At 48.3% G+C, this 26832-nt stretch overlaps 25 non-coding genes across 25 annotated transcripts; all 25 read left to right on the top strand.

The window, feature by feature from the left end:
- Positions 1-10562: 10562 nt before the first annotated feature.
- LOC119313558 lies at positions 10563-10681 on the top strand. The gene has a single exon (XR_005151832.1). It is a non-coding gene; the product is annotated as a 5S ribosomal RNA (ribosomal RNA).
- Positions 10682-11047: 366 nt separating this feature from the next.
- On the top strand, positions 11048-11166 carry LOC119313780. The gene has a single exon (XR_005152045.1). It is a non-coding gene; the product is annotated as a 5S ribosomal RNA (ribosomal RNA).
- Positions 11167-11533: 367 nt separating this feature from the next.
- On the top strand, positions 11534-11652 carry LOC119313610. Its single transcript, XR_005151882.1, has one exon. It is a non-coding gene; the product is annotated as a 5S ribosomal RNA (ribosomal RNA).
- A 367-nt stretch (positions 11653-12019) lies between these two features.
- Positions 12020-12138, top strand: LOC119313927. Its single transcript, XR_005152182.1, has one exon. It is a non-coding gene; the product is annotated as a 5S ribosomal RNA (ribosomal RNA).
- A 369-nt stretch (positions 12139-12507) lies between these two features.
- LOC119313700 lies at positions 12508-12626 on the top strand. The gene has a single exon (XR_005151967.1). It is a non-coding gene; the product is annotated as a 5S ribosomal RNA (ribosomal RNA).
- A 367-nt stretch (positions 12627-12993) lies between these two features.
- Positions 12994-13112, top strand: LOC119313645. Its single transcript, XR_005151915.1, has one exon. It is a non-coding gene; the product is annotated as a 5S ribosomal RNA (ribosomal RNA).
- A 4528-nt stretch (positions 13113-17640) lies between these two features.
- LOC119313754 lies at positions 17641-17759 on the top strand. Its single transcript, XR_005152019.1, has one exon. It is a non-coding gene; the product is annotated as a 5S ribosomal RNA (ribosomal RNA).
- A 367-nt stretch (positions 17760-18126) lies between these two features.
- On the top strand, positions 18127-18245 carry LOC119313877. Its single transcript, XR_005152136.1, has one exon. It is a non-coding gene; the product is annotated as a 5S ribosomal RNA (ribosomal RNA).
- Positions 18246-18612: 367 nt separating this feature from the next.
- LOC119313667 lies at positions 18613-18731 on the top strand. Its single transcript, XR_005151937.1, has one exon. It is a non-coding gene; the product is annotated as a 5S ribosomal RNA (ribosomal RNA).
- A 367-nt stretch (positions 18732-19098) lies between these two features.
- On the top strand, positions 19099-19217 carry LOC119313466. Its single transcript, XR_005151749.1, has one exon. It is a non-coding gene; the product is annotated as a 5S ribosomal RNA (ribosomal RNA).
- Positions 19218-19584: 367 nt separating this feature from the next.
- Positions 19585-19703, top strand: LOC119313758. The gene has a single exon (XR_005152023.1). It is a non-coding gene; the product is annotated as a 5S ribosomal RNA (ribosomal RNA).
- A 367-nt stretch (positions 19704-20070) lies between these two features.
- On the top strand, positions 20071-20189 carry LOC119313685. The gene has a single exon (XR_005151954.1). It is a non-coding gene; the product is annotated as a 5S ribosomal RNA (ribosomal RNA).
- A 367-nt stretch (positions 20190-20556) lies between these two features.
- Positions 20557-20674, top strand: LOC119313922. The gene has a single exon (XR_005152178.1). It is a non-coding gene; the product is annotated as a 5S ribosomal RNA (ribosomal RNA).
- A 367-nt stretch (positions 20675-21041) lies between these two features.
- LOC119313789 lies at positions 21042-21160 on the top strand. The gene has a single exon (XR_005152053.1). It is a non-coding gene; the product is annotated as a 5S ribosomal RNA (ribosomal RNA).
- Positions 21161-21527: 367 nt separating this feature from the next.
- Positions 21528-21646, top strand: LOC119313686. Its single transcript, XR_005151955.1, has one exon. It is a non-coding gene; the product is annotated as a 5S ribosomal RNA (ribosomal RNA).
- A 367-nt stretch (positions 21647-22013) lies between these two features.
- On the top strand, positions 22014-22131 carry LOC119313796. Its single transcript, XR_005152060.1, has one exon. It is a non-coding gene; the product is annotated as a 5S ribosomal RNA (ribosomal RNA).
- A 367-nt stretch (positions 22132-22498) lies between these two features.
- LOC119313916 lies at positions 22499-22617 on the top strand. The gene has a single exon (XR_005152171.1). It is a non-coding gene; the product is annotated as a 5S ribosomal RNA (ribosomal RNA).
- Positions 22618-22984: 367 nt separating this feature from the next.
- LOC119313736 lies at positions 22985-23102 on the top strand. The gene has a single exon (XR_005152001.1). It is a non-coding gene; the product is annotated as a 5S ribosomal RNA (ribosomal RNA).
- A 367-nt stretch (positions 23103-23469) lies between these two features.
- On the top strand, positions 23470-23588 carry LOC119313580. The gene has a single exon (XR_005151854.1). It is a non-coding gene; the product is annotated as a 5S ribosomal RNA (ribosomal RNA).
- A 366-nt stretch (positions 23589-23954) lies between these two features.
- Positions 23955-24073, top strand: LOC119313611. Its single transcript, XR_005151883.1, has one exon. It is a non-coding gene; the product is annotated as a 5S ribosomal RNA (ribosomal RNA).
- A 366-nt stretch (positions 24074-24439) lies between these two features.
- Positions 24440-24557, top strand: LOC119313596. The gene has a single exon (XR_005151869.1). It is a non-coding gene; the product is annotated as a 5S ribosomal RNA (ribosomal RNA).
- A 367-nt stretch (positions 24558-24924) lies between these two features.
- On the top strand, positions 24925-25043 carry LOC119313228. The gene has a single exon (XR_005151600.1). It is a non-coding gene; the product is annotated as a 5S ribosomal RNA (ribosomal RNA).
- Positions 25044-25409: 366 nt separating this feature from the next.
- On the top strand, positions 25410-25528 carry LOC119313738. Its single transcript, XR_005152003.1, has one exon. It is a non-coding gene; the product is annotated as a 5S ribosomal RNA (ribosomal RNA).
- A 367-nt stretch (positions 25529-25895) lies between these two features.
- On the top strand, positions 25896-26013 carry LOC119313597. Its single transcript, XR_005151870.1, has one exon. It is a non-coding gene; the product is annotated as a 5S ribosomal RNA (ribosomal RNA).
- A 367-nt stretch (positions 26014-26380) lies between these two features.
- Positions 26381-26498, top strand: LOC119313718. Its single transcript, XR_005151984.1, has one exon. It is a non-coding gene; the product is annotated as a 5S ribosomal RNA (ribosomal RNA).
- The last annotated feature ends 334 nt before the right edge of the window (positions 26499-26832 follow it).

Raw genomic sequence — 26832 nt, forward strand, 5'->3', positions numbered from 1 at the left:
TTGTTGAATTAAATAAAATACTTAGGCTACTCCTAAAATCACCAAACTACTCCTGGTCCATAGTTGGATTATTTCCAACATGAAACATTTTAGTTTGGAGTTATTTGAGCATTTAAATATTTTATATAATTTTAAATGCCCAAATTCAAATATTTATGATTTAATTCAAAACCCTAAGATGGCCTAGGAAAATGTGCACCACTTTTGGCAGAGGTTCTGAACCAAGACAAAAATGATGGGCATTTTAGAAGGGCATTTCAGGTTCATTGAAAATATTTTTAGTAACCCTAGTTGGTTTCAGAGGGGGCTGGGGGTTCTGTCATCCCCATTTCAAGTTTCTGATGAAGAATAGACATGATGCAACACTCTAATGCATGAACTAGCTAGGGTGTGACAACTCACCCCCACTCAAAAGAATCTCGTCCCGAGATTTGGGTTCCTCCGGGAAGAAGGCGAGATACTCGAGTCGAAGACGATCCTCCCTTTCCCAAGTTGCTTCATCCTCAGAATGGTGCGACCATTGAACTTTGAGAAACTTGATATTATGACGTCGAGTGGTACGCTCGGCCTGATCGAGGATACGAATGGGGTACTCTCGATATGTAAGATTATCTTGGAGATCAAGCGTTTCGTAGTCCACTCCACGGATAGGATCCGAGAAGCAACGCCTGAGTTGAGAAACATGGAAGACATCGTGGACTCTGGAGAGGTGCGGAGGTAGTTCCAACTGGTAGGCAACTTCTCCTCATTTGGCGAGAATGCGAAAAGGTCCAATGTAACGAGGAGCCAATTTGCCTTTGATACCGAAACGATGGGTTCCCTTCAGAGGGGTAACCCGAAGGTAAGCTTTCTCGTCAACCACGAAAGTCATAGCCTTATGTTTTCGGTCATATTGACTCTTTTGACGAGATTGGGCTGTTTTCAACTTTTCACGAACGATGCGAACTTGCTCTTCTGCTTCCTGAATCATATCCGGGCCAAAGAATTGTCTTTCCCCGGTTTCTGACCAGTTAAGGGGTGTTTGACACCGTCGTCCATAGAGAACTTCAAAAGGGGCTTTACCCAAGCTAGATTGATAGCTGTTGTTGTAAGCGAATTCGGCAAATGGAAGGCACTTCTCCCAACCCATTCCGAATGAGATAACAGAGGCTCGAAGCATGTCTTCTAGAATCTGGTTGACGCGTTCCACTTGACCACTCGACTGAGGGTGGAAAGCGGTGCTAAAGGAGAGACGGGTTCCCATAGCATTTTGGAAACTTTCCCAAAATCGAGAGGTGAAAAGACTTCCTCGATCCGAGTTAATTTCCAAAGGAACACCATGGAGAGACACTATCCGGGAGATGTATAAGTCTGCCAGCTGACTAGCGGTTATACTCTCACGAACAGGTAGGAAATGGGCTACTTTGGAAAGACGATCGACAATGACGAAGATAGCATTATTCCCTCTCTTGGTCCTGGGAAAACCGGTAATGAAATCCATACCAATTTTATCCCATTTCCATTCAGGAATAGCTAAGGGTTGAAGGGTGCCAGCAGGCCGTTGATGCTCTGCTTTTACACGACGACAGACATCGCAATTAGCAATATACTGAGCAATTTCTCTCTTCATCCTAGTCCACCAGAACCTCTGGCGTAGGTCCTGATACATCTTAGTACTACCGGGATGAATGGTGAGAGGAGATTCATGAGCCTCCTTAAGGATCAATCGTCTCAGGTTTCGCACTTTGGGAACCACTAGTCGATTCCCGAAGTATACGACCCCTTGATCATTAATGGAGAAACAATTCGCAATTCCTTTCTTGATGTTTCTCTTGATGCGGGAGATTCCCGGATCTACCTTCTGTGCCTTGATGATCTGGTCCGAAAGGGTAGGTTTCGCCACCAAGGTGGAAAGGAAACCTTGAGGAACAATGTGAAGGTTAAGCTTCCGAAATTCCTCATGGAGAAGCGGTTGACTTTGTTGTAACATTAGGTTGTTACAATAAGATTTACGACTTAGCGCATCAGCCATGACGTTGGCTTTCCCTGGGGTGTAAGTTATTCCTAAGTCGAAATCTGTGATCAACTCGACCCAACGTCTTTGCCTGAGATTCAAATCCGGTTGGGTGAAGATGTACTTCAGACTTTGGTGATCAGTGAATATTTCGCAACGATTACCGAGGAGGTAATGTCGCCAGGTTTTAAGTGCATAGACTACAGCTGCAAGCTCTAGATCATGAGTAGGATAATTCTCCTCATGTGGGTGCAATTGCCGGGAGGCGTAAGCAATTACATGTCGATCTTGCATGAGAATACAGCCTAGTCCTTGCCGCGAGGCGTCGCAGTAGATAACAAAGTCCTTGGAGAAGTCTGGCGGTACCAGTACGGGAGCAGAACTCAGGCGTCTTTTCAGTTCTTGAAAGCTGTGCTCACATTGTGGAGTCCATTCGAATTTCTTATCTTTCTTGAGGAGTTTGGTTAGAGGTTTAGCAACTTTGGAGAAGTTTTCGACAAAGCGACGGCAATAGCTCGCTAAGCCCAGAAAACTCCGAACTTGCTTGACCGATTCAGGTGGAGTCCAATTAAGGACGGCTTGAACTCGCTCAGGGTTAACAGCAATACCTTTACCAGATATTACATGACCCAGATAGGTCACTTCTGACAACCAAAATTCACATTTGGAAAACTTGGCATAAAGGCGGTGCTCTCGAAGTTTCTTCAACACTAGCCTTAAATGTTCGGCATGTTCTTCCTCGTTCTTGGAGTAGATGAGTATATCATCAAGATAAACTAGGACGAATTTATCCAAATACTCCATGAAGATTGAGTTCATTAACCGAGAAAACGTGGCTGGAGCGTTGGTTAAGCCGAAGGACATGACGGTGTACTCGTATTGGCCATAACGAGTAACAAAGGCCGTTTTAGGAATGTCCTCGTTTCTGATTTTGATTTGATGGTAGCCCAACCTCAAATCCATCTTGGAGAAGACTGAGGATCCAGCGAGCTGATCATACATGTCGTTGATCCTGGGGAGCGGATATTTGTTCTTGATTGTGACCAAATTGACAGGTCGGTAATCTACAACCATCCGGTCCGTACCATCCTTTTTCTTGACGAAGAGGACGGGGCAAGCCCACGGAGATGAACTAGGTCGGATGAAACCCTTTTTCAAGGACTCATCGAGTTGTTTCTTAAGCTCGGCTAGTTCTAGTGGTGCCATCTTGTAAGGTCTTCTAGCAATCGGGACGGTTCCTGGAATGAGGTCTATTATGAACTCCACATCCCTGTCGGGTGGAACACCTGGCAATTCCTCTGGGAAGACATCCGGAAAGTCACGGACTACCGGGACGTCCTCAAGGTCTGGCAAAGGGCTGGCGTTAAGAGAATATAACTGTCGCTTGGCTATTCGGGTCAAGACATTGACTATCTTCCCCGAAGGATGGGTAAGTTGAACAGTCCTAGTGAAGCAATCAATTTGGGCATGATGAACTGACATCCAGTCCATACCCAGAATGATATAAATATCTGAAGATTTGAGGGCTATCAAAGATGCGAGGAAAACTAGTCTGTCGACTTGGATTTCATTTCCATGGCTTACTCTAGAAGTTTGCCATTTGGATCCCGGAGTTTGAATTACCATAGAGGTTGGCATGTCACAGAATGCGATGTTATGCAAACGAGCATAATTTTCGGATATAAAAGAATGAGAGGCTCCTATATCGAAAAGAACAGATGCCGGGTGGCAATTAACAAGAAGCGTACCAAGAACGACGTTGGGATCCTCTTGAGCTTCCTCGGCAGAGATACGGTTGACATGGCCACGTGCAGCGGTGGCCGGCTTGGCGTGGAACACTTTCCTTGTCGGCTTGCCACGGCCAACAGCTTTAGCAGATTGGTTGGGGTTGGTCTGGGGACACTCACGCATATAGTGACCAGATTCCCCACACTTGAAACAAGTCACGGAACTGGTACGTGGAGGAGCATTGTTGGTTGGACCCCCATAGGGCTTGGCTGTTGTAAACTGTTGAACGGGGCGAGGCGCCTGGAAGGATGGCCTCGGTGTGAACCTGGGTGGCAGGGCGGTGTTGGGCACCCATACGCGGCGCTTCTGAGGACCAGCACCGGATGAGGAACCCGCGTCACGGCCATGCTTGCGTGTTGCGTCATAATCAGTCTGACCAGTCTCAACACTGATGGCCTTGTTAACAAGTTTCTGAAAGGATGTGCACTCATGCAGACGGAGGTCACGGCGAAGCTCAGGACTAAGCCCCTTACGGAACCTTGCTTGCTTCTTGGCATCAGTAGAAACTTCCTCAGTTGCATATCGTGCGAGGTTACCGAACTCCCTGCTGTAAGCATCCACAGAGAGTCGGCCCTGAGTGAAACTGCAAAATTCCTCACGCTTACGGTCCATGAGACCCTCCGGAATGTGATGTTCACGGAAAACCTCGCTGAATTCAGCCCAAGTAGTGGCATGGCTGCTGGACATATAGCTCCATAATTCTCCCACCATAGACTGGCGGGGCCTTCAAGATGATATGCAGCAAAGGTGACCTTGTCAGCCTCAGCTACTAGCGCAGAACGCAGTTTGTGAGAAATACTGCGAAGCCAGTCATCAGCGTCGAGAGGCTCGACGGAGTGGTGGAACGTGGGTGGATGTAATTTGATGAAATCACTGAGTGACACCACGTTAGTCCTCTGATGGTGTGCTGTGTTCTGTTCAATACGCTCCAACAAACGGTTGGTCTCCCGCTTGTTTCTTTCGGCTTCCATCATAACCTCGGCTAGGGAAGGAGGATGAGGCAGATTTGCATTCCTGACTTCGCTGCCTTCGGCCTGCTCTTGGGGAGCAGGGTTAGTGCGCGTGTTGACCATCCTAGGTAAACAAGACAATGATTTAGTCAGGATGATAAAGTTCCGACATAGGATACAGAATGTAAGGAATAACTCGGAATGCAAGATGATCATCCGTATGACAAGGTAGATACAGAAACTGCTTCTTTATTCCATCGTCATACACACCATACAAGGTTTAGTACAACACCAAACAAGGTACTATTACGGTGAAAAGAGGGTTACATCTCATCGGAGGCATTCCAAGCTCCTATACATTATTTTTCCACACCTCCGGAAGGCGATACAAACTAGGTCATATCCCACGAGTCACGCAGGACGATAGACGACACAGCTAACACGAACTAGTGATACTACTACTAACTCAAACCGATCCGTAGTAGTCCTCGTAGAAGTCACCTCCATAGCCCGGAAGCTCAACATGATCATCCGGAAACAGACGATCTCGCGGAGCTTGTGGACCATAGGGGCTAGGATGAGGTCTTGGACCAACAGACGGTGGCCTGCGGGGACCACGAGGTGGGGTGATGCCTCCTACATCACGCCAACCCATCACGTCTGGCAGAGCAGATCTCACAGGATAGAGATCGCGCATATCCGAATATCCAGCTTGCACCGCCGGTGCAAACCGAGTCAATGTGGCCCAGTGGTCAGCACGGGTATTGAAGAGCTCTAACCTCAAGGCCCGATTTTCACGGTCCTTATCCTCGAGCATCTCAGCAGTGGTGCGGGTCCGTGAATCCTCCTGGGTGGGGTCAGCATAGATAGCTTGGAGTTACCCTTGTGCTCCCGGAAGTGATCCTGGCATATACCGGAAATCAGAGTCCCGAAATAGACCAGATCTGACTCGCATAATGGTCATCATAGAGTAGGCGGCGTCCTGCACAGCCATCTCAATAGTAACCCCGAGTCCATAGGAGCAGTGAAGGGGCTCGGTGGACCCAGGATAAGATGGAAATATCCTGACAGTGCAGAGATACTGACTTTGATTAAAGTCTCGGAATTGTTCTTCGACCGTGTACTCAGGATACCATCGGTATCCAGCCTCAGTCATTACCCTGACCAACATGGCGGTATGACCGGGTACATCTAGGCATCGAGTCAGGCGAACCACTTGATTGAGGTCGCGAGTGGCCATCTGAAAACACAATCATAATGCAAAGGCATTAGAATTTCTAGCAAAATTTCGGCAGCATAACAGCTGTAAATGCTCAAGAAGGATTTTGAGACATTTGACAAAGGATTTCATTCACACTTAACATCATCATATCAAAGTTTTGAGTCCATCCTAGCAACATAATGTGGTAGTAGAACTAAACTAGGCTTGTAACCATCGAACCTATAAGGTACTACTGATTAGTAACGCGTGATCCTGATAGAGAGAATAGATCCTAATTCCTTAACCCCCGGTGGAAGAATAGACTGACTCAGATCAGAATGTCATAAGATAGAGAAGTAAAAAGATCCTTACGTTCCAACCCACAAACAATTCCCCTACATATAACTAAAGAATTTCTAGACTCAACATCGACCAGTTTGGCTTGGAGAACCTACAGGCAGTCCGGCTCTGACGCCAACGCTGTCAGGACCCCGACTCGATGCCACATCGATCTAGCATGTAACACCTCATATCACTTTGCGGCCTCACGCACGGTATTCCCACGGGTGTCGCCTTACCTTAGCCCGGGACCGTTTGCGCCTTTTGGCACACGTATGTGACAGTGTCGCTAGCATCCATATGATAAGGAGCCCGGGCTGACATGGCTAGTCGTAAACCCAAAGTGGCACAGACTTACAGGGACAGGCATCCATGACCCAGCATCGAACGTGTCGGTCATCAGCGAGTGAATCCAGGCTGTAGCACCGGGCTAGCAGGACTCTGGTGTACATCGCGTGACATTTCCCCGAAGGGACAGACACAGGAACAAAGAAGGACACATGCCGGCCAGACTAAGTGTTCCGGAGCAGTAGCGAGCTACCATGGCTCGGTGGAAACACTAGGAGACATTTCCCGGTAAGAGAGGCTACTAAAGATAAACAACTAGATGGTCAGATCCCACACATACCAAGCATTTCAATAACATACACACAATATGCCCGATATGTGCAAATACAACATGGCATCACAACATGACTCTATGACTCAAGTAATTTATCAATAGGCTCCGAGGAGCGAGATATTACAAACATGGGTCTCATGACCCAACATTCAGAGCATACAAATCAAAGCACAAGCGGAAGCTATCATGTCTGGGTACAGACATCTATAACTGAAAAAGGCTGAGAAGCCTGACTATCTACCAGAACCTGCCGAGGCACAAGATCGTAGCTGAGGTAACAAGCTAAACGTCGAAGTCCACGCGATACTACTAGCGAGACCGAAGTCTCTCTGCAAAAACATAAAATAGGCAAACGTGAGTACAAATGTACCCAGCAAGACTTACATCAGAACTAACTACATATGCATCATTATCAACAAAGGGGATGGTGGGGTTTAACTGCAGCAAGCCAGCTTTGACTCGGTGGCTATCCTGAACTACGACTGCAATGTAACTCTTTTGAGGTGGCGCACACGAGTCCACATATTCACCATATCAATACACCACTATGGATCCGCTCCCGTCTCCCTACGAGAACGCCATCCATAGCACTCACGCTTATCTTGCGTATTTTAGGGTATCCACTTTCACTTGTCTATGAACTGATATAAGCAACCCAGAAGTCCTTTACCGTGGACACGGCTATTCGAATAGATGATGTTAACCCTGCAGGGGTGTACTTCTTCACACACGCTCTCACCACTTACCGCCGTTTACACGACATGTACTCGGCAACCTTCAAGCGGAAGCCCAACGTGGGTGTCGGCCACGGCCTGCCTAAACACTCAAGTCTCTAGTCCAGGTTTATCGCCTATTCGGGTTCCATCCATGAGGAGATTCGGCCGGAGTTTCGCTCATAGCCCCAAACGAGGTGAACAGGGTTCCCGGGATACCAAACGGGCGCCCGGTACACCGTGCCACGTGCCTACCGCATCACAGCCCACCCCTACGGTCAGCGCTGCCCACGGCCTCCAGCATACTACAAACATCAGAAACTACTTGCAACTCATGGACAGAGGACAAGGGTGATCAAGAAGCCGAGAGGGTCCATTGGTTTCGGGCCCAATGCATGGTAGTAGCTGAATCTTAAATCACACATACAGATCTCAGTGCTTAAGGTCGGCTTCAATGAAACAACCCACCATGTACTCCTACATGGCCTCTCATCGATACCTTTACCAAATCATGTTCACCACACCACTTTCATTACCGACATAATCATTCCACTCTAGTCCATCACCCAGATGAACCAGACCTGACACGACTCTAAGCATAGCAGGCATAGCAATGTAGGAACAACACATACATATGGCTCAATCAACCCCTACACATGCTAGTGGGTTTCATCTAGTTACTGTGGCAATGACAGGTCATGTAGAGGAAGTGGGTTCAACTACCGTAGCACACAGCAGTTTGAAACGCGTTGTCTTAATGCAGTAAAAGAGAGCAGGAGCGAGAACATGGGATTGTATCGATATGATCAAATGGTTGGTTGCTTGCCTGATGGTTCGATGCACTGATACGGTTCTTCGTTAGGGTAATCACGATACTCCTCGGAGGCAGAACCTGTCGCAAAGGACACCGATACACAACCATCACCAAACAATGTGCAACAATATGATGCATGCATGAAACATGGCAATATGAGTGTGTTGCGCTAATGCAACTAAAACCAGAAGGGTTTGAACCAATTTGAATCAAAGATTCAAATTTCAAACCCAAATATGGCCTTTTAAAGTGCTTTTCCTTGTTCTGCATTAAACATCAGGCTAACTTGTTTAATCATGCATGAAAATAGTACAGATGGATAGATTGGATTTTTCTGATCATTTTTCATATATAATTTGTTTGATTTGGAGTTACAGATTAAAAGTTATGAATTTTTGAAGTTTAAATTATATTCTGGAATTTCCTATATTAGAATAATTCCAGAAAATCAATTATTGTGTCAGCCTGACGTCAGTGTGACGTCAGCAGGTCAACGGAACACGTCCGGGTCAAACCTGACAGTGGGTCCCGCATGTCATGGTGATTAAATTAATTAAAGTTTAATTAAAACTAAACCTGTTTAATTAACAGGGCTGGGCCCCACCTGTCATTGACTCAGGGGAGTTAACTAGGGCCCACCCGTGGTCAAAGTCAATGCCAGCGGCGCCGGCGTTTAGCCGCCGGCGAGCCCGACGCGGCGGCGGGAGTGGTTTTGGCCGTTTCCGCCACCAAATGGGTCACGGAGACCACCGGAGTGGAGCTGAGGACGAGCCGCAGCTCTTGGTGGAGTCCGTTGGGGTCGGGGTGGCCGGAGTTGGCGCCGGCGACGACTTTGGCGGCCACCGGAGTTCGGGTGAAAGCGAACTCGGCCTAGGGTGTGCGGGGAGGTGCGGGAAGTGCACGGTTGGGCCCAACGCAGCGTGGTGAGTGCGTTGGACACCGCGGGTTGGCCGGAGGATGGCCGGGAGCACGTCGGCGACGAGATCCGCGGCGGTGCGTGCGTGTGATCTTCGTGCGGTGGCTACACGGCTCGGGAATGAGAGAGGGAGGGTCGGAGGGGTAGCTAGGCTCACAGCGCTCCCGTAGAGGCCACCGGCGGGGTCGGGGACGAGCTGAGGCGGCGACGGCGTTGAAGGGGATCTCCGGCGACGGCGAGCTCGGGCGAGGTCGGTGCGGTGGTCTCGGGCCGCACGAGCACACGGGGCTCGGCTAGCTCGATGAAGTGGACGGCGGCTGAGCTCCTGGACACGGCGGCATGGCGTGGGGTTGACGGAGGGCGTGGCTAAGGCGAGGGGGTGGCGGCGATGGCGTCGGCCATGGCGTGGGAGAGCGAGGGAGAGGAGCTGGAGAGGAGAGGGGGTGTCTGGGAGGTTCGGGAGAGAGAGAGAGGCCGATTCACGGCGTTAGCCGGGCGAGGGAGGCGGCGATGCGGCGAGCAGGTGCGTGGCACCCGTGCGGTGCTCGCCGTCGAGCACCTGCCTGCCTGCCTGGCCGGCAAGCAGCTCGCTAGCGCGGTGCTGGGCTGGGCCGGCAGGTGGGCCTGGTGCTGGGCGCCAGGTAAGCTTTTTCCATTTTTTTCTGTTTTCTGTTTTTTTAATACTTCTGCAACTTTGTTGAATTAAATAAAATACTTAGGCTACTCCTAAAATCACCAAACTACTCCTGGTCCATAGTTGGATTATTTCCAACATGAAACATTTTAGTTTGGAGTTATTTGAGCATTTAAATATTTTATATAATTTTAAATGCCCAAATTCAAATATTTATGATTTAATTCAAAACCCTAAGATGGCCTAGGAAAATGTGCACCACTTTTGGCAGAGGTTCTGAACCAAGACAAAAATGATGGGCATTTTAGAAGGGCATTTCAGGTTCATTGAAAATATTTTTAGTAACCCTAGTTGGTTTCAGAGGGGGCTGGGGGTTCTGTCATCCCCATTTCAAGTTTCTGATGAAGAATAGACATGATGCAACACTCTAATGCATGAACTAGCTAGGGTGTGACAATTGAGCGGGAGAGTAAGTAGTATAGGACATTATCCATTGTTAGGGAACGGTTGTAATGGTAGTGAGAATGTAGAATCGTCTTTGGAGCGAACCTGGGAGTGGCAAGCATAAGGGACGAAGACGGGGAAACATGTCGGATGCGATCATACCAGCACTAAAGCACCGGATCCCATCAGAACTCCGAAACTAAGCGTGCTTGGGCGGGAGTAGTACTAGGATGGGTGACCTCCTGGGAAGTCCTCGTGTTGCATTCCCTTTTTAATTATTTTTTGCGCCTTGTGACAAACATATCGCACATGCGCGATATATATTAATCCCATCATATTTTTTTTACGTTTGCGATACGTTTAAGCTCGATGCTCATTGCTCGCGCGTCTTGGGGCGGCTTTGTGGCGCGAAGAGCGCGTTCTGAAAGGGGTGGAAAAAACTCATGTTGCTGCGGTATGGAGGGAGGGGTGGAAACCGTGGAAAACTCATCTCCCTGATTGAGTGGGAGAGTAAGTAGTATAGGACATTATCCATTGTTAGGGAACGGTTGTAATGGTAGTGAGAATGTAGAATCGTCTTTGGAGCGGACCTGGGAGTGGCAAGCATAAGGGACGAAGACGGGGAAACATGTCGGATGCGATCATACCAGCTCTAAAGCATCGAATCCCATTAGAACTTCGAAGTTAAGCGTGCTTGGGCGAGAGTAGTACTAGGATGGGTAACCTCCTGGGAAGTCCTCGTGTTGCATTCCCTTTTTAATTATTTTTTGCGCCTTGTGACAAACCTATCGCACGTGCGCGATATATATTAATCCCGTTATATTATTTTTGACGTTTGCGATATGTTTAAGCTCGATGCTCATTGCTCGCGCGTCTTGGCGCGGCTTTATGGCGCGAAGAGCGCGTTCTGAAAGGGGTGGAAAAAACTCGTGTTGCTGCGGTATGGAGGGAGGGGTGGAATCCGTGGAAAACTCGTCTCCGTGATTGAGCGGGAGAGTAAGTAGTATAGGACATTATCCATTGTTAGGGAACGGTTGTAATGGTAGTGAGAATGTAAAATCGTTTTTGGAGCGGACCTAGGAGTGGCAAGCATAAGGGACGAAGACGGGGAAACATGTCGGATGCGATCATACCAGCATTAAAGCACCGGATCCCATCAGAACTCCGAAGTTAAGCGTGATTGGGCGAGAGTAGTACTAGGATGGGTGACCTCCTGGGAAGTCCTCGTGTTGCATTCCCTTTTTAATTATTTTTTGCGCCTTGTGACAAACATATCGCACGTGCGCGATATATATTAATCCCGTTATATTATTTTTGACGTTTGCGATATGTTTAAGCTCGATGCTCATTGCTCGCGCGTCTTGGGGCGACTTTGTGGCGCGAAGAGCGCGTTCTGAAAGGGGTGGAAAAAACTCGTGTTGCTGCGGTATGGAGGGAGGGGTGGAATCCGTGGAAAACTCGTCTCCGTGATTGAGCGGGAGAGTAAGTAGTATAGGACATTATCCATTGTTAGGGAACGGTTGTAATGGTAGTGAGAATGTAGAATCGTCTTTGGAGCGAACCTGGGAGTGGCAAGCATAAGGGACGAAGACGGGGAAACATGTCGGATGCGATCGTACCAGCACTAAAGCACCGGATCCCATCAGAACTCCGAAACTAAGCGTGCTTGGGGGAGAGTAGTACTAGGGTGGGTGATCTCCTGGGAAGTCCTCGTGTTGCATTCCCTTTTTAATTATTTTTTGCGCCTTGTGACAAACATATCACACATGTGCGATATATATTAATCCCATCATATTATTTTTTTGACGTTTGCGATATGTTTAAGCTCGATGCTCATTGCTCCCGCGTCTTGGGGCGGCTTTGTGGCCCGAAGAGCGCGTTCTGAAAGGGGTGGAAAAAATTCGTGTTGCTGCGGTATGGAGGGAGGGGTGGAAACCGTGGAAAACTCGTCTCCCTGATTGAGTGGGAGAGTAAGTAGTATAGGACATTATCCATTGTTAGGGAACGGTTGTAATGGTAGTGAGAATGTAGAATCGTCTTTGGAGCGGACCTGGGAGTGGCAAGCATAAGGGACGAAGACGGGGAAACATGTCGGATGCGATCATACCAGCTCTAAAGCACCGAATCCCATTAGAACTCCGAAGTTAAGCGTGCTTGGGCGAGAGTAGTACTAGGATGGGTGACCTCCTGGGAAGTCCTCGTGTTGCATTCCCTTTTTAATTATTTTTTGCGCCTTGTGACAAACATATCGCACGTGCGCGATATATATTAATCCCGTTATATTATTTTTGACGTTTGCGATATGTTTAAGCTCGATGCTCATTGCTCGCGCGTCTTGGGGCGGCTTTATGGCGCGAAGAGCGCGTTCTGAAAGGGGTGGAAAAAACTCGTGTTGCTGCGGTATGGAGGGAGGGGTGGAATCCGTGGAAAACTCGTCTCCGTGATTGAGCGGGAGAGTAAGTAGTATAGGACATTATCCATTGTTAGGGAACGGTTGTAATGGTAGTGAGAATGTAGAATCGTTTTTGGAGCGGACCTGGGAGTGGCAAGCATAAGGGACGAAGACGGGGAAACATGTCGGATGCGATCATACCAGCATTAAAGCATCGGATCCCATCAGAACTCCGAAGTTAAGCGTGCTTGGGCGAGAGTAGTACTAGGATGGATGACCTCCTGGGAAGTCCTCGTGTTGCATTCCCTTTTTAATTATTTTTTGCGCCTTGTGACAAACATATCGCACGTGCGCGATATATATTAATCCTGTTATATTATTTTTGACGTTTGCGATATGTTTAAGCTCGATGCTCATTGCTCGCGCGTCTTGGGGCGGCTTTGTGGTGCGAAGAGCGCGTTCTGAAAGGGGTGGAAAAAACTCGTGTTGCTGCGGTATGGAAGGAGGGGTGGAAACCATGGAAAACTCGTCTCCGTGATTGAGCGGGAGAGTAAGTAGTATATGTCACAGCCCTAGTTCAGGCCTTGCTTGTCTTTGCATTAGGATCCATGCATCATGTTTAAATTTTATGAAACTTGAAATGGGGATGCTTAAACCCTAGCACCAAATGAATTCAACTAGGGTCAAAATAAAATCTTTTTCATTGAACTCAAAATGCCCTCTAAAAATGTTCAACATTTCTGGTTTGAGGTGACAGCATCTACCAAAAATGGTTTATATTTTTGCAGGACATATTGGGCTCTGAATTAAATCATACTCTATTTGCATTTGGGCATTTAAATACAATAAAATATTTTAAATGCTCAAATAATCATAAACTAAAATGTTTACTGTTGGATATATCCTAAATAGTAGCCATGATTAGTTTTATGATTTTTGGATCTGCTTAAGTATTTTAAACAAAGCCCTAAAGTTACAGAAATAATAGAAAACATAAAATAAAAGAGAGAGAGAGAGCTAGTACCTGGCCTCACCCGGGCAGCCCACCAGAGCCGGCCCAGCTCCTGTGTTGGTCCAGCACTGTGCGGCCCAGCCCACCGCAGCCGCCACCGTCTTCAACCTCCTGCCAGTAGGGGGGAGGGCGTGTGCCCGACGCGCGCGCGCACGCGCCGGCCACCTCATGCTTTCCGCTTGCTCCTGGACATCGGTAGGTGCGCCACGCAGCCCCCCTGGACCCCCTCGACTGCTCCCCTCTCTCCCTGCCTCGCCTCTTTCACCCTCTCTTCCGAAGCCGAGCGGAGCCGTCGCCGCCGCTCGCTGTTGCCGCGCCCACCGCCACGGCCTCGCCTCTCCGACGAGTCCAAGAGCTCCGTTGTGACACCCTCGTCCTCTCCGTCAGCTCACATGGCCGGAAGAGCTCCAACACGCCGTCCCCGACCACTTCTTCATCGTCGGCCGCCGCGGATCTCCATCGCCAAATCGCCGCTGTCCGAGCTTCCCCGAGCACGCCGAGGCCACCAATGCACTCCACGTGAGCTCCTGATCATCCTCCCCCTCTCCGTTTTCTCTCTAGCATGTCGTAGCCGCCGCGCCTCTCTCACCTGACAGCACGTCGCCGCACGAGCTCGTCGCGGACGAGGCTCCGGTGGCCATTTGGTCCCGTGCGTGCCTCCGTTGGGTTCGTCAGCTCTCATAGAACGCGTAGGTGCTAACCGTAGATTCTCCCGTGCACGGTGTCATCGTTTTCATCGGCGCCCGAACTCCGGCCGCCGCTGCAAGCTCGTTTCCAGCAAGCTCGGTCCACCCCGGCTGCTGCCGCTAGTCGTGTTGGATGCGCACGAGTCCCAGCATCACGTAGATGCCCTCCGCCGGCCGTTTGGTCGCCGGAGACACAAACCCGAGGCTCGCCACCGCGGCTGGCCTCGCCGGCGTCAAGCCGCCAGTGGGTTTGACCCCGCTGACCCGGGTTTGACCCTAGTTTGACCTCCCCTGGGTCGCTGACAAGTGGGCCTAGGGCCCCAGCTAATCCTAGTTTAATTTTAGTTAAGTTTAATTACTCCACTGACAAATCTTAGTTAGTAGTAGTTTAACACTAATTAATTTAGATTAGTTAGTTAGTCACTGACGTGTGGACCCCACACGTCAGGTTTGACCTGGACCGTGCCTCGTTGACCTGCTGACGTCATGATGATGTCAGGCTGACGCAGTAATGCCCTTTTCTGGATTTATTCTTTTACAGGAAATTCTAGAAATTGTTGCAAACTTCAAAAATTCATAGAAATTAATCTGTAACTCCAAATGCAAAGATTTATATATGAAAAATGATGAGAAAAATCCAATCTATCCATCTGCACTAGTTTCATGCATGTTAGAGCAACTTAACCCTGCTGCTTAGATGAAATAAGTTAATGCACCTTTATGACTTCATATAATGGGTTTGCATTTGAATCTTTGGTTCAAATGAACTCATTTCAATATGTTCTAGCTTGCATTAGCCCAAAACACATTCATATTGCCATGTCATAGCATGCATCATATTGTGCATTGCATTGATCGTGTTTCTTCTGTGTTTGCCGGTGTTGTTCCCCCTCGGTAGACGTTGTACCGACGTTGTGATCATTGACACTGATGAAGACTCAAAGCTATCTTCAGAAGTGCCAGGCAAGCAAAACCCCCTTGTTCATTCCGATACAATCCCACTCTCTCGCTCCTGCTCTCTTTTACTGCATTAGGACAACATCGATTCAACTGTTACTTGTTGCGGTAGTTGAACCCCTTTATCCTCTGCATGACCTGTCATTGCCACAGTAAATAGATGAAACCCACTAGCATGAGTAGAAGTTGTTTGAGCCCTGTTGTGCCTACTCATTCATGTTTGTTTGTCATGCCTGCTATTGCTTAGAGTTGAATCAGGTCTGATTCATCGAGGATGAATCAGAGGTGTGTGAACATGTCCTACTGTGTGTGAGCTAAGTGTGTGAACACGATTTGGTAAAGGTATCGGTGAGAGGCCATGTAGGAGTACATGGTGGGTTGTCTCATTGAAGCTGTCCTTAGGAACTGAGTTCTGTGTTTGTGATCCATGATTCAGCTACTACCATGCATTGGGCCCTGAAATATGACCCCGCTCTGCTTCTTATTCACCCTAGTCCTCTGTCCAGGAGTTGCAAGTAGTTTCTGGTGTTTGTAGCCTACTGGAGGCCGTGGACAGCGCTGACCGTAGGGGTGGGCTGTGATGCGGTAGGTACGTGGCCGGGTAAACCGGGCGCCCGTTTGGTGTCACGGAACCCTGTTCACATCGTTTGGGGCTTTGAGCGAAACTCCGGCCGGATCTCCTCATGGATGGAGCCCGAATAGGCGATAAACCTGGACTAGAGACTTGAGTGTTTAGGTAGGTCGTGGTCTACACCCACGTCGGCTTTCGCTTGAAGTCTGCCGAGCACATGTCATGTGCAGACGCTAAGTGGTGGAAACATGTATGAAGAAGTACACCCCTGCAGGGTTAACATCATCTATTCGAATAGCCGTGTCCGCGGTAAAGGACTTTTGGGTTGCTTATAACAGTTCATAGACAAGTGAAAGTGGATACTCTAAAATACGCAAGATAAGCGTGAGTGCTATGGATGGCGTTCTCGTAGAGAGACGGGAGCGGATCCATAGTGGTGTATTGCTATGGTGAATATGTGGACTCGTGTGCGCCACCTCAAAAGAGTTACTTGCAATAGTAGTTCAGGATAGCCACCGAGTCAAAGCTGGCTTGCTGCAGTTAAACCCCACCATCCCCTTGTTGAAAATGATGCATATGTAGTTAGTTCTGATGTAAGTCTTGCTGGGTACATTTGTACTCACGTTTGCCTATTTTATGTTTTTGCAGAGAGACTTCAGTCTCACTAGTAGTTCCACGTGGACTTCGATGTTTAGCTTGTTACCTCAGCTACGATCTTGTGCCCTCGGCAGGATCTGGTAGACAGACAGGCTTCTCAGCCTTTTTCATTTATAGATGTCTGTACTCAGACATGTTAAGCTTCCTCTTGTGCTTTGATTTGTATGCTCTGAATGTTGGGTCATGAGACCCCTGTTTGTAATATCTCGCTCCTCGGAGCCTAATGAATAAATACTTGAGTCGTAGAGTCATGTTGTGATGCCATGTTGTATTTGCACATATCGAGCATATTGTGTGTATGTTATTGAAATGCTTGTTATGTGTGGGATCTGACTATCTAGTTGTTTATCTTTAGTAGCCTCTCTTACCGGGAAATGTCTCCTAGTGTTTCCACCGAGCGATGGTAGCTTGCTACTGCTCCGGAACACTTAGGCTGGCCGGCATGTGTCCTTCTTCGTTCCTGTGTCTGTCCCTTCGGGGAAATGTCACGCGATGAATACCAGAGTCCTGTTAGCCCGCTACAGCCCGGTTCACCGGAGTCCTGCTAGCCCAGTGCTACAGCCTGGATTCACTCGCTGATGACCGACACGTTCGATGCTGGGTCATGGATGCCTGTCCCTGTAAGTCTGTGCCACTTTGGGTTTACGACTAGCCATCTCAGCCTGGGCTCCTTATCATATGGATGCTAGCGACACTATCATATACGTGTGCCAAAAGGCGCAAACGGTCCCGGGCAAAGGTAAGGCGACACCCGTGGGAATACCGTGCGTGAGGCCGCAAAGTGATATGAGGTGTTACATGCTAGATCGATGTGGCATTGAGTCGGGTCCTGACAGTATAGGACATTATCCATTGTTAGGGAACGGTTGTAATGGTAGTGAGAGTGTAGAATCGTCTTTGGAGCGGACCTGGGAGTGGCAAGCATAAGGGACGAAGACGGGGAAACATGTCGGATGCGATCATACCAGCACTAAAGCACCGGATCCCATCAGAACTTTGAAGTTAAGTGTGCTTGGGCGAGAGTAGTATTAGGATGGGTGACCTCCTGGGAAGTCCTCGTGTTGCATTCCCTTTTTAATTATTTTTTACGCCTTGTGACAAACATATCGCACATGCGCGATATATATTAATCCCGTTATATTATTTTTGACGTTTGCGATATGTTTAAGCTCGATACTCATTGCTCACGTGTCTTGGGGCGGCTTTGTGGCGCGAAGAACGTGTTCTGAAAGGGGTGGCAAAAACTCGTGTTGCTGCGGTATGGAGGGAGGGGTGGAAACCGTGGAAAACTCGTCTCCGTGATTGAGCGGGAGAGTAAGTAGTATAGGACATTATCCATTGTTAGGGAACGGTTGTAATGGTAGTGAGAATGTAGAATCGTCTTTGGAGCGGACCTGGGAGTGGCAAGCATAAGGGACGAAGACGGGGAAACATGTCGGATGCGATCATACCAGCTCTAAAGCATCGAATCCCATCAGAACTCCGAAGTTAAGCATGCTTGGGCGAGAGTAGTACTAGGATGGGTGACCTCCTGGGAAGTCCTCGTGTTGCATTCCCTTTTTCATTATTTTTTGCGCCTTGTGACAAACATATCGCACGTGCGTGATATATATTAATCCCGTTATATTATTTTTGACGTTTGCGATATGTTTAAGCTCGATGCTCATTGCTCGCGCGTCTTGGGGCGGCTTTGTGGCGCGAAGAGCGCGTTCTGAAAGGGGTGGAAAAAACTCGTGTTGCTGCGCTATGGAGGGAGGGGAGGAAACCGTGGAAAACTCGTCTCCGTGATTGAGCGGGAGAGTAAGTAGTATAGCACATTATCCATTGTTAGGGAATGGTTGTAATGGTAGTGAGAATGTAGAATCGTCTTTGGAGCGGACCTAGGAGTGGCAAGCATAAGGGACGAAGACGGGGAAACATGTCGGATGCGATCATACCAGCACTAAAGCACCGGATCCCATCAGAACCCCGAAGTTAAGCGTGCTTGGGCAAGAGTAGTACTAGGATGGGTGACCTCCTGGGAAGTCCTCGTGTTGCATTCCCTTTTTAATTATTTTTTGCGCCTTGTGACAAACATATCGCACGTGCGCGATATATATTAATCCCGTTATATTATTTTTGACGTTTGCGATATGTTTAAGCTCGATGCTCATTGCTCGCGCGTCTTGGGGCGACTTTGTGGCGCGAAGAGCGCGTTCTGAAACGGGTGGAAAAAACTCGTATTGCTGCGGTATGGAGGGAGGGATGGAAACCGTGGAAAACTCGTCTCCGTGATTGAGCGGGAGAGTAAGTAGTATAGGACATTATCCATTGTTAGGGAACGGTTGTAATGGTAGTGAGAATGTAGAATCGTCTTTGGAGCGGACCTAGGAGTGGCAAGTATAAGGGACGAAGACGGGGAAACATGTCGGATGCGATCATACCAGCACTAAAGCACCGGATCCCATCAGAACTCCGAAATTAAGCGTGCTTGGGCGAGAGTAGTACTAGGATGGGTGACCTCCTGGGAAGTCCTCGTGTTGCATTCCCTTTTTAATTATTTTTTGCGCCTTGTGACAAACATATCGCACGTGCGCGATATATATTAATCCCATCATATTATTTTTGACGTTTGTGATATGTTTAAGCTCGATGCTCATTGCTCGCGCGTCTTGGGGCGGCTTTGTGGCGCGAAGAGCGCGTTCTAAAAGGGGTGGAAAAAACTCGTGTTGCTGCAGTATGGAGGGAGGGATGGAAACCGTGGAAAACTAGTCTCTGTGATTGAGCGGGAGAGTAAGTAGTATAGGACATTATCCATTGTCACGGAACGGTTGTAATGGTAGTGAGAATGTAGAATCATCTTTGAAGCGGACCTGGGAGTGGCAAGCATAAGGGACGAAGACGGGGAAACATGTCGTATGCGATCATACCAGCTCTAAAGCACCGGATCCCATCAGAACTCCGAAGTTAAGCATGCTTGGGCGAGAGTAGTACTAGGATGGGTGACCTCCTGGGAAGTCCTCGTGTTGTATTCCCTTTTTAATTATTTTTTGCGCCTTGTGACAAACATATTGCACGTGCGCGATATATATTAATCCCGTTATATTATTTTTGACGTTTGCGATATGTTTAAGCTCGATGCACATTGCTCGCGTGTCTTGGGGCGGCTTTGTGGCGCGAAGAGCGCGTTCTGAAAGGGGTGGAAAAAACTCGTGTTGCTGCGGTATGGAGGGAGGGGTGGAAACCATGGAAAACTCGTATCCGTGATTGAGCGGGAGAGTAAGTAGTATAGGACATTATCCATTGTCTGGGAACGGTTGTAATGGTAGTGAGAATGTAGAATCGTCTTTGGAGCGGACTTGGGAGTGGCAAGCATAAGGGACGAAGACGGGGAAACATGTCGGATGCGATCATACCAGCACTAAAGCACCGGATCCCATCAGAACTCCGAAGTTAAGCGTGCTTGGGCGAGAGTAGTACTAGGATCGGTTACCTCCTGGGAAGTCCTCGTGTTGCATTCCCTTTTTAATTATTTTTTGCGCCTTGTGACAAACATATCGCACGTGTGCGATATATATTAATTTCGTTATATTATTTTTGATGTTTGCGATATGTTTAAGCTCGATGCTCATTGCTCGCGCGTCTTGGGGCGACTTTGTGGCGCGAAGAGCGCGTTCTGAAAGGGGTGGAAAAAACTCGTGTTGCTGCGGTATGGAGGGAGGGGTGGAAACCGTGGAAAACTCGTCTCCGTGATTGAGCGGGAGAGTAAGTAGTATAGGACATTATCCATTGTTAGGGAACGGTTGTATTGCTAGTGAGAATGTAGAATCGTCTTTGGAGCGGACCTGGGAGTGGCAAGCATAAGGGACGAAGACGGGGAGACATGTCAGATGCGATCATACCAGCACTAAAGCACCAGATCCCATCGGAACTCCGAAATTAAGCGTGCTTGGGCGAGAGTAGTACTAGGATGGGTGACCTCCTGGAAGTCCTCGTGTTGCATTCCCTTTTTAATTATTTTTTGCGCCTTGTGACAAACATATCGCACGTGCGCGATATATATTAATCCCGTCATATTATTTTTGACGTTTGCGATATGTTTAAGCTCGATGCTCATTGCTCGCGCGTCTTGGGGCGGCTTTGTGGCGCGAATAGCGCGTTCTGAAAGGGGTGGAAAAAACTCGTGTTGCTGCGGTATGGAGGGAGGGGTGGAAACCGTGGAAAACTCGTCTCCGTGATTGAGCGGGAGAGTAAGTAGTATAGGACGTTATCCATTGTCAGGGAACGGTTGTAATGGTAGTAAGAATGTAGAATCGTCTTTGGAGCGGACCTGGGAGTGGCAAGCATAAGGGACGAAGACGGGGAAATATGTCAGATGCGATCATACCAGCACTAAAGCACCGGATGCCATCAGAACTCCGAAGTTAAGCGTGCTTGGGCGAGACTAGTACTAGGATGGGTGACCTCCTGGGAAGTCCTCGTGTTGCATTCCCTTTTTAATTATTTTTTGCGCCTTGTGACAAATATATCGCACGTGCGCGATATATATTAATCCCGTTATATTATTTTTGACGTTTGCGATATGTTTAAGCTCGATGCTCATTGCTTGCACGTCTTGGGGCGGCTTTGTGGCGCGAAGAGCGCGTTCTGAAAGGGGTGGAAAAAACTCGTGTTGCTGCGGTATGGAGGGAGGGGTGGAAACCATGGAAAACTCGTATCCGTGATTGAGCGGGAGAGTAAGTAGTATAGGACATTATCCATTGTCAGGGAACGGTTGTAATGGTAGTGAGAATGTAGAATCGTCTTTGGAGCGGACTTGGGAGTGGCAAGCATAAGGGACGAAGACGGGGAAACATGTCGGATGCGATCATACCAGCACTAAAGCACCGGATCCCATCAGAACTCCGAAGTTAAGCGTGCTTGGGCGAGAGTAGTACTAGGATCGGTTACCTCCTGGGAAGTCCTCGTGTTGCATTCCCTTTTTAATTATTTTTTGCGCCTTGTGACAAACATATCGCACGTGTGCGATATATATTAATTTTGTTATATTATTTTTGATGTTTGCGATATGTTTAAGCTCGATGCTCATTGCTCGCGCGTCTTGGGGCGACTTTGTGGCGCGAAGAGTGCATTCTGAAAGGGGTGGAAAAAACTCGTGTTGCTGCGGTATGGAGGGAGGGGTGGAAACCGTGGAAAACTCGTCTCCGTGATTGAGCGGGAGAGTAAGTAGTATAGGACATTATCCATTGTTAGGGAACGGTTGTATTGCTAGTGAGAATGTAGAATCGTCTTTGGAGCGGACCTGGGAGTGGCAAGCATAAGGGACGAAGACGGGGAGACATGTCGGATGCGATCATACCAGCACTAAAGCACCAGATCCCATCAGAACTCTGAAATTAAGCGTGCTTGGGCGAGAGTAGTACTAGGATGGGTGACCTCCTGGAAGTCCTCGTGTTGCATTCCCTTTTTAATTATTTTTTGCGCCTTGTGACAAACATATCGCACGTGCGCGATATATATTAATCCCGTCATATTATTTTTGACGTTTGCGATATGTTTAAGCTCGATGCTCATTGCTCGCGCGTCTTGGGGCGGCTTTGTGGCGCGAAGAGCGCGTTCTGAAAGGGGTGGAAAAAACTCGTGTTGCTGCGGTATGGAGGGAGGCGTGGAAACCGTGGAAAACTCGTCTCCGTGATTGAGCGGGAGAGTAAGTAGTATAGGACATTATCCATTGTTAGGGAACGGTTGTAATGGTAGTGAGAATGTAGAATCGTCTTTGGAGTGGACCTGGGAGTGGCAAGCATAAGGGACGAAGACAGGGAAACATGTCGGATGTGATCATACCAGCACTAAAGCACCGGATCCCATCAGAACATCGAAGTTAAGCGTGCTTGGGCTAGAGTAGTACTAGGATGGGTGACCTCCTGGGAAGTCCTCGTGTTGCAATCCCTATTCAATTATTTTTTGCGCCTTGTGACAAACATATCGCACGTGCGCGATATATATTAATCCCGTTATATTATTTTTGACGTCTGCGATATGTTTAAGCTCGATGCTCATTGCTCGCGCGTCTTGGGGCGGCTTTGTGGCGCGAAGAGCGCGTTCTTAAAGGGGTGGAAAAAACTCGTGTTGCTGCGGTATGGAGGGAGGGGTGGAAACCGTGGAAAACTCGTCTCCGTGATTGAGCGGGAGAGTAAGTAGTATAGGACATTATCCATTGTTAGGGAACGGTTGTAATGGTAGTGAGAATGTAGAATCGTCTTTGGAGCGGACCTGGGAGTGGCAAGCATAAGGGACGAAGACTGGGAAACATGTCGGATGCTATCATACCAGCACTAAAGCACCGGATCCCATCAGAACTCCGAAGTTAAGCGTGCTTGGGCGAGAGTAGTACTAGGATGGGTGACCTCGTGGAAGTCCTCGTGTTGCATTCCATATTTAAATATTTTTTGCGCCTTGTGACAAACATATCGCACGTGCGCGATATATATTAATCCCGTTATATTATTTTTGACGTTTGCGATATGTTTAAGCTCGATGCTCATTGCTCCCGCGTCTTGGGGCGGCTTTGTGGCGCGAAGAGCGCGTGCTTAAAGGGGTGGAAAAAACTCGTGCTGCTGCGGTATGGAGGGAGGGGTGGAAACCGTGGAAAACTCGTCTCCGTGATTGAGTGGGAGAATAAGTAGTATAGGACATTATCCATTGTTAGGGAACGGTTGTAATGGTAGTGAGAATGTAGAATCGTCTTTGGAGCAGACCTGGGAGTGGCAAGCATAAGGGACGAAGACGGGAAAACACATCGGATGCGATCATACCAGCACTAAAGCACCGGATCCCATTAGAACTCCGAAGTTAAGCGTGCTTGGGCGAGAGTAGTACTAGGATGGATGACCTCCTAGGAAGTCCTCGTGTTGCATTCCCTTTTTAATTATTTTTTGCGCCTTGTGACAAACATATCGCACGTGCGCGATATATATTAATCCTGTTATATTATTTTTGACGTTTGCGATATGTTTAAGCTCGATGCTCATTGCTCGCGCGTCTTGGGGCGGCTTGGTGGTGCGAAGAGCGCGTTCTGAAAGGGGTGAAAAAACTCGTGTTGCTGTTGTATGGAGGGAGGGGTGGAAACCGTGGAAAACTCGTCTCCGTGATTGAGCGGGAGAGTAAGTAGCATAGGACATTATCCATTGTTAGGGAACGGTTGTAATGGTAGTGACAATGTAGAATCGTCTTTCGAGCGGACCTGGGAGTGGCAAGCATAAGGGACGAAGACGGGGAAACATGTCGGATGCGATCATACTAGCACTAAAGCACCGGATCGCATTAGAACTCCGAAGTTAAGCGTGCTTGGGCGAGAGTAGTACTAGGATGGGTGACCTCCTGGGAAGTCCTCGTGTTGCATTCCCTTTTTAATTGTTTTTTGCGCCTTGTGACAAACATATCGCACGTGCGCGATATATATTAATCCCGTTATATTATTTTTGACGTTTGCGATATGTTTAAGCTCGATGCTCATTGCTCGCGCGTCTTGGGGCGGTTTTTGGCGCGAAGAGCGCGTTCTGAAAGGGGTGGAAAAAACTCGTGTTGCTGCGGTATGGAGGGAGGGGTGGAAACCGTGGAAAACTCGTCTCCGTGATTGAGCGGGAGAGTAAGTAGTATAGGACATTATCCATTGTTAGGGAACGGTTGTAATGGTAGTGAGAATGTAGAATCGTCTTTGGAGCGGACCTGGGAGTGGCAAGCATAAGGGACGAAGACGGGGAAACATGTCGGATGCGATCATACCAGCACTAAAGCACCGGATCCCATCAGAACTCCGAAGTTAAGCGTGCTTGGGCGAGAGTAGTACTAGGATGGGTGACCTCGTGGAAGTCCTCGTGTTGCATTCCATATTTAAATATTTTTTGCGGCTTGTGACAAACATATCGCACGTGCGCGGTATATATTAATCCCGTTATATTATTTTTGACGTTTGCGATATGTTTAAGCTCGATGCTCATTGCTCGCGCGTCTTGGGGCGGCTTTGTGGCGTGAAGAGCGCGTTCTTAAAGGGGTGGAAAAAACTCGTGCTGCTGCGGTATGGAGGGAGGGGTGGAAACCGTGGAAAACTCGTCTCCGTGATTGAGTGGGAGAATAAGTAGTATAGGACATTATCCATTGTTAGGGAACGGTTGTAATGGTAGTGAGAATGTAGAATCGTCTTTGGAGCGGACCTGGGAGTGGCAAGCATAAGGGACGAAGACGGGAAAACACATCGGATGCGATCATACCAGCACTAAAGCACCGGATCCCATTAGAACTCCGAAGTTAAGCGTGCTTGGGCGAGAGTAGTACTAGGATGGGTGACCTCCTAGGAAGTCCTCGTGTTGCATTCCCTTTTTAATTATTTTTTGCGCCTTGTGACAAACATATCGCACGTGCGCGATATATATTAATCCTGTTATATTATTTTTGACGTTTGCGATATGTTTAAGCTCGATGCTCATTGCTCGCGCGTCTTGGGGCGGCTTGGTGGCGCGAAGAGCGCATTCTGAAAGGGGTGAAAAAACTCGTGTTGCTGCTGTATGGAGGGAGGGGTGGAAACCGTGGAAAACTCGTCTCCGTGATTGAGCGGGAGAGTAAGTAGTATAGGACATTATCCATTGTTAGGGAACGGTTGTAATGGTAGTGACAATGTAGAATCGTCTTTCGAGCGGACCTGGGAGTGGCAAGCATAAGGGACGAAGACGGGGAAACATGTCGGATGCGATCATACTAGCACTAAAGCACCGGATCCCATCAGAACTCTGAAGTTATGCGTGCTTGGGCGAGAGTAGTACTAGGATGGGTGACCTCCTGGGAAGTCCTCGTGTTGCATTCCCTTTTTAATTGTTTTTTGCGCCTTGTGACAAACATATCGCACGTGCGCGATATATATTAATCCCGTTATATTATTTTTGACGTTTGCGATATGTTTAAGCTCGATGCTCATTGCTCGCGCGTCTTGGGGCGGCTTTGTGGCGCGAAGAGCGCGTTCTGAAAGGGGTGGAAAAAACTCGTGTTGCTGCGGTATGGAGGGAGGGGTGGAAATCGTGGAAAACTCGTCTCCGTGATTGAGCGGGAGAGTAAGTAGTGTAGGACATTATCCATTGTTAGGGAACGGCTGTAATGGTAGTGAGAATGTAGAATCGTCTTTGGAGCGGACCTGGGAGTGGCAAGCATAAGGGACGAAGACGGGGAAACATGTCGGATGCGATCATACCAGCACTAAAGCACCGGATCCCATCAGAACTCCGAAGTTAAGCGTGCTTGGGCGAGAGTAGTACTAGGATGGGTGACCTCGTGGAAGTCCTCGTGTTGCATTCCATATTTAAATATTTTTTGCGCCTTGTGACAAACATATCGCACGTGCGCGATATATATTAATCCCGTTATATTATTTTTGACGTTTGCGATATGTTTAAGCTCGATGCTCATTGCTTGCGCGTTTTGGGGCGGCTTTGTGGCGCGAAGAGCGCGTTCTTAAAGGGGTGGAAAAAACTCGTGTTGCTGCGGTATGGAGGGAGGGGTGGAAACCGTGGAAAACTCGTCTCCGTGATTGAGCGGGAGAATAAGTAGTATAGGACATTATCCATTGTTAGGGAACGGTTGTAATGGTAGTGAGAATGTAGAATCGTCTTTGGAGCGGACCTGGGAGTGGCAAGCATAAGGGACGAAGACGGGAAAACATGTCGGATGCGATCATACCAGCACTAAAGCACCGGATCCCATCAGAACTCCGAAGTTAAGCGTGCTTGGGCGAGAGTAGTACTAGCATGGGTGACCTCGTGGAAGTCCTCGTGTTGCATTCCATATTTAAATATTTTTTGCGCCTTGTGACAAACATATCGCACGTGCGCGATATATATTAATCCCGTTATATTATTTTTGACGTTTGCGATATGTTTAAGCTCGATGCTCATTGCTCGCGCGTTTTGGGGCGGCTTTGTGGCGCGAAGAGCGCGTTCTTAAAGGGGTGGAAAAAACTCGTGCTGCTGCGGTATGGAGGGAGGGGTGGAAACCGTGGAAAACTCGTCTCCGTGATTGAGTGGGAGAATAAGTAGTATAGGACATTATCCATTGTTAGGGAACGGTTGTAATGGTAGTGAGAATGTAGAATCGTCTTTGGAGCGGACCTGGGAGTGG

This window comes from Triticum dicoccoides, chromosome 5B (genome assembly GCF_002162155.2).
Source record: "Triticum dicoccoides isolate Atlit2015 ecotype Zavitan chromosome 5B, WEW_v2.0, whole genome shotgun sequence".
NCBI lineage: Eukaryota > Viridiplantae > Streptophyta > Magnoliopsida > Poales > Poaceae > Triticum > Triticum dicoccoides.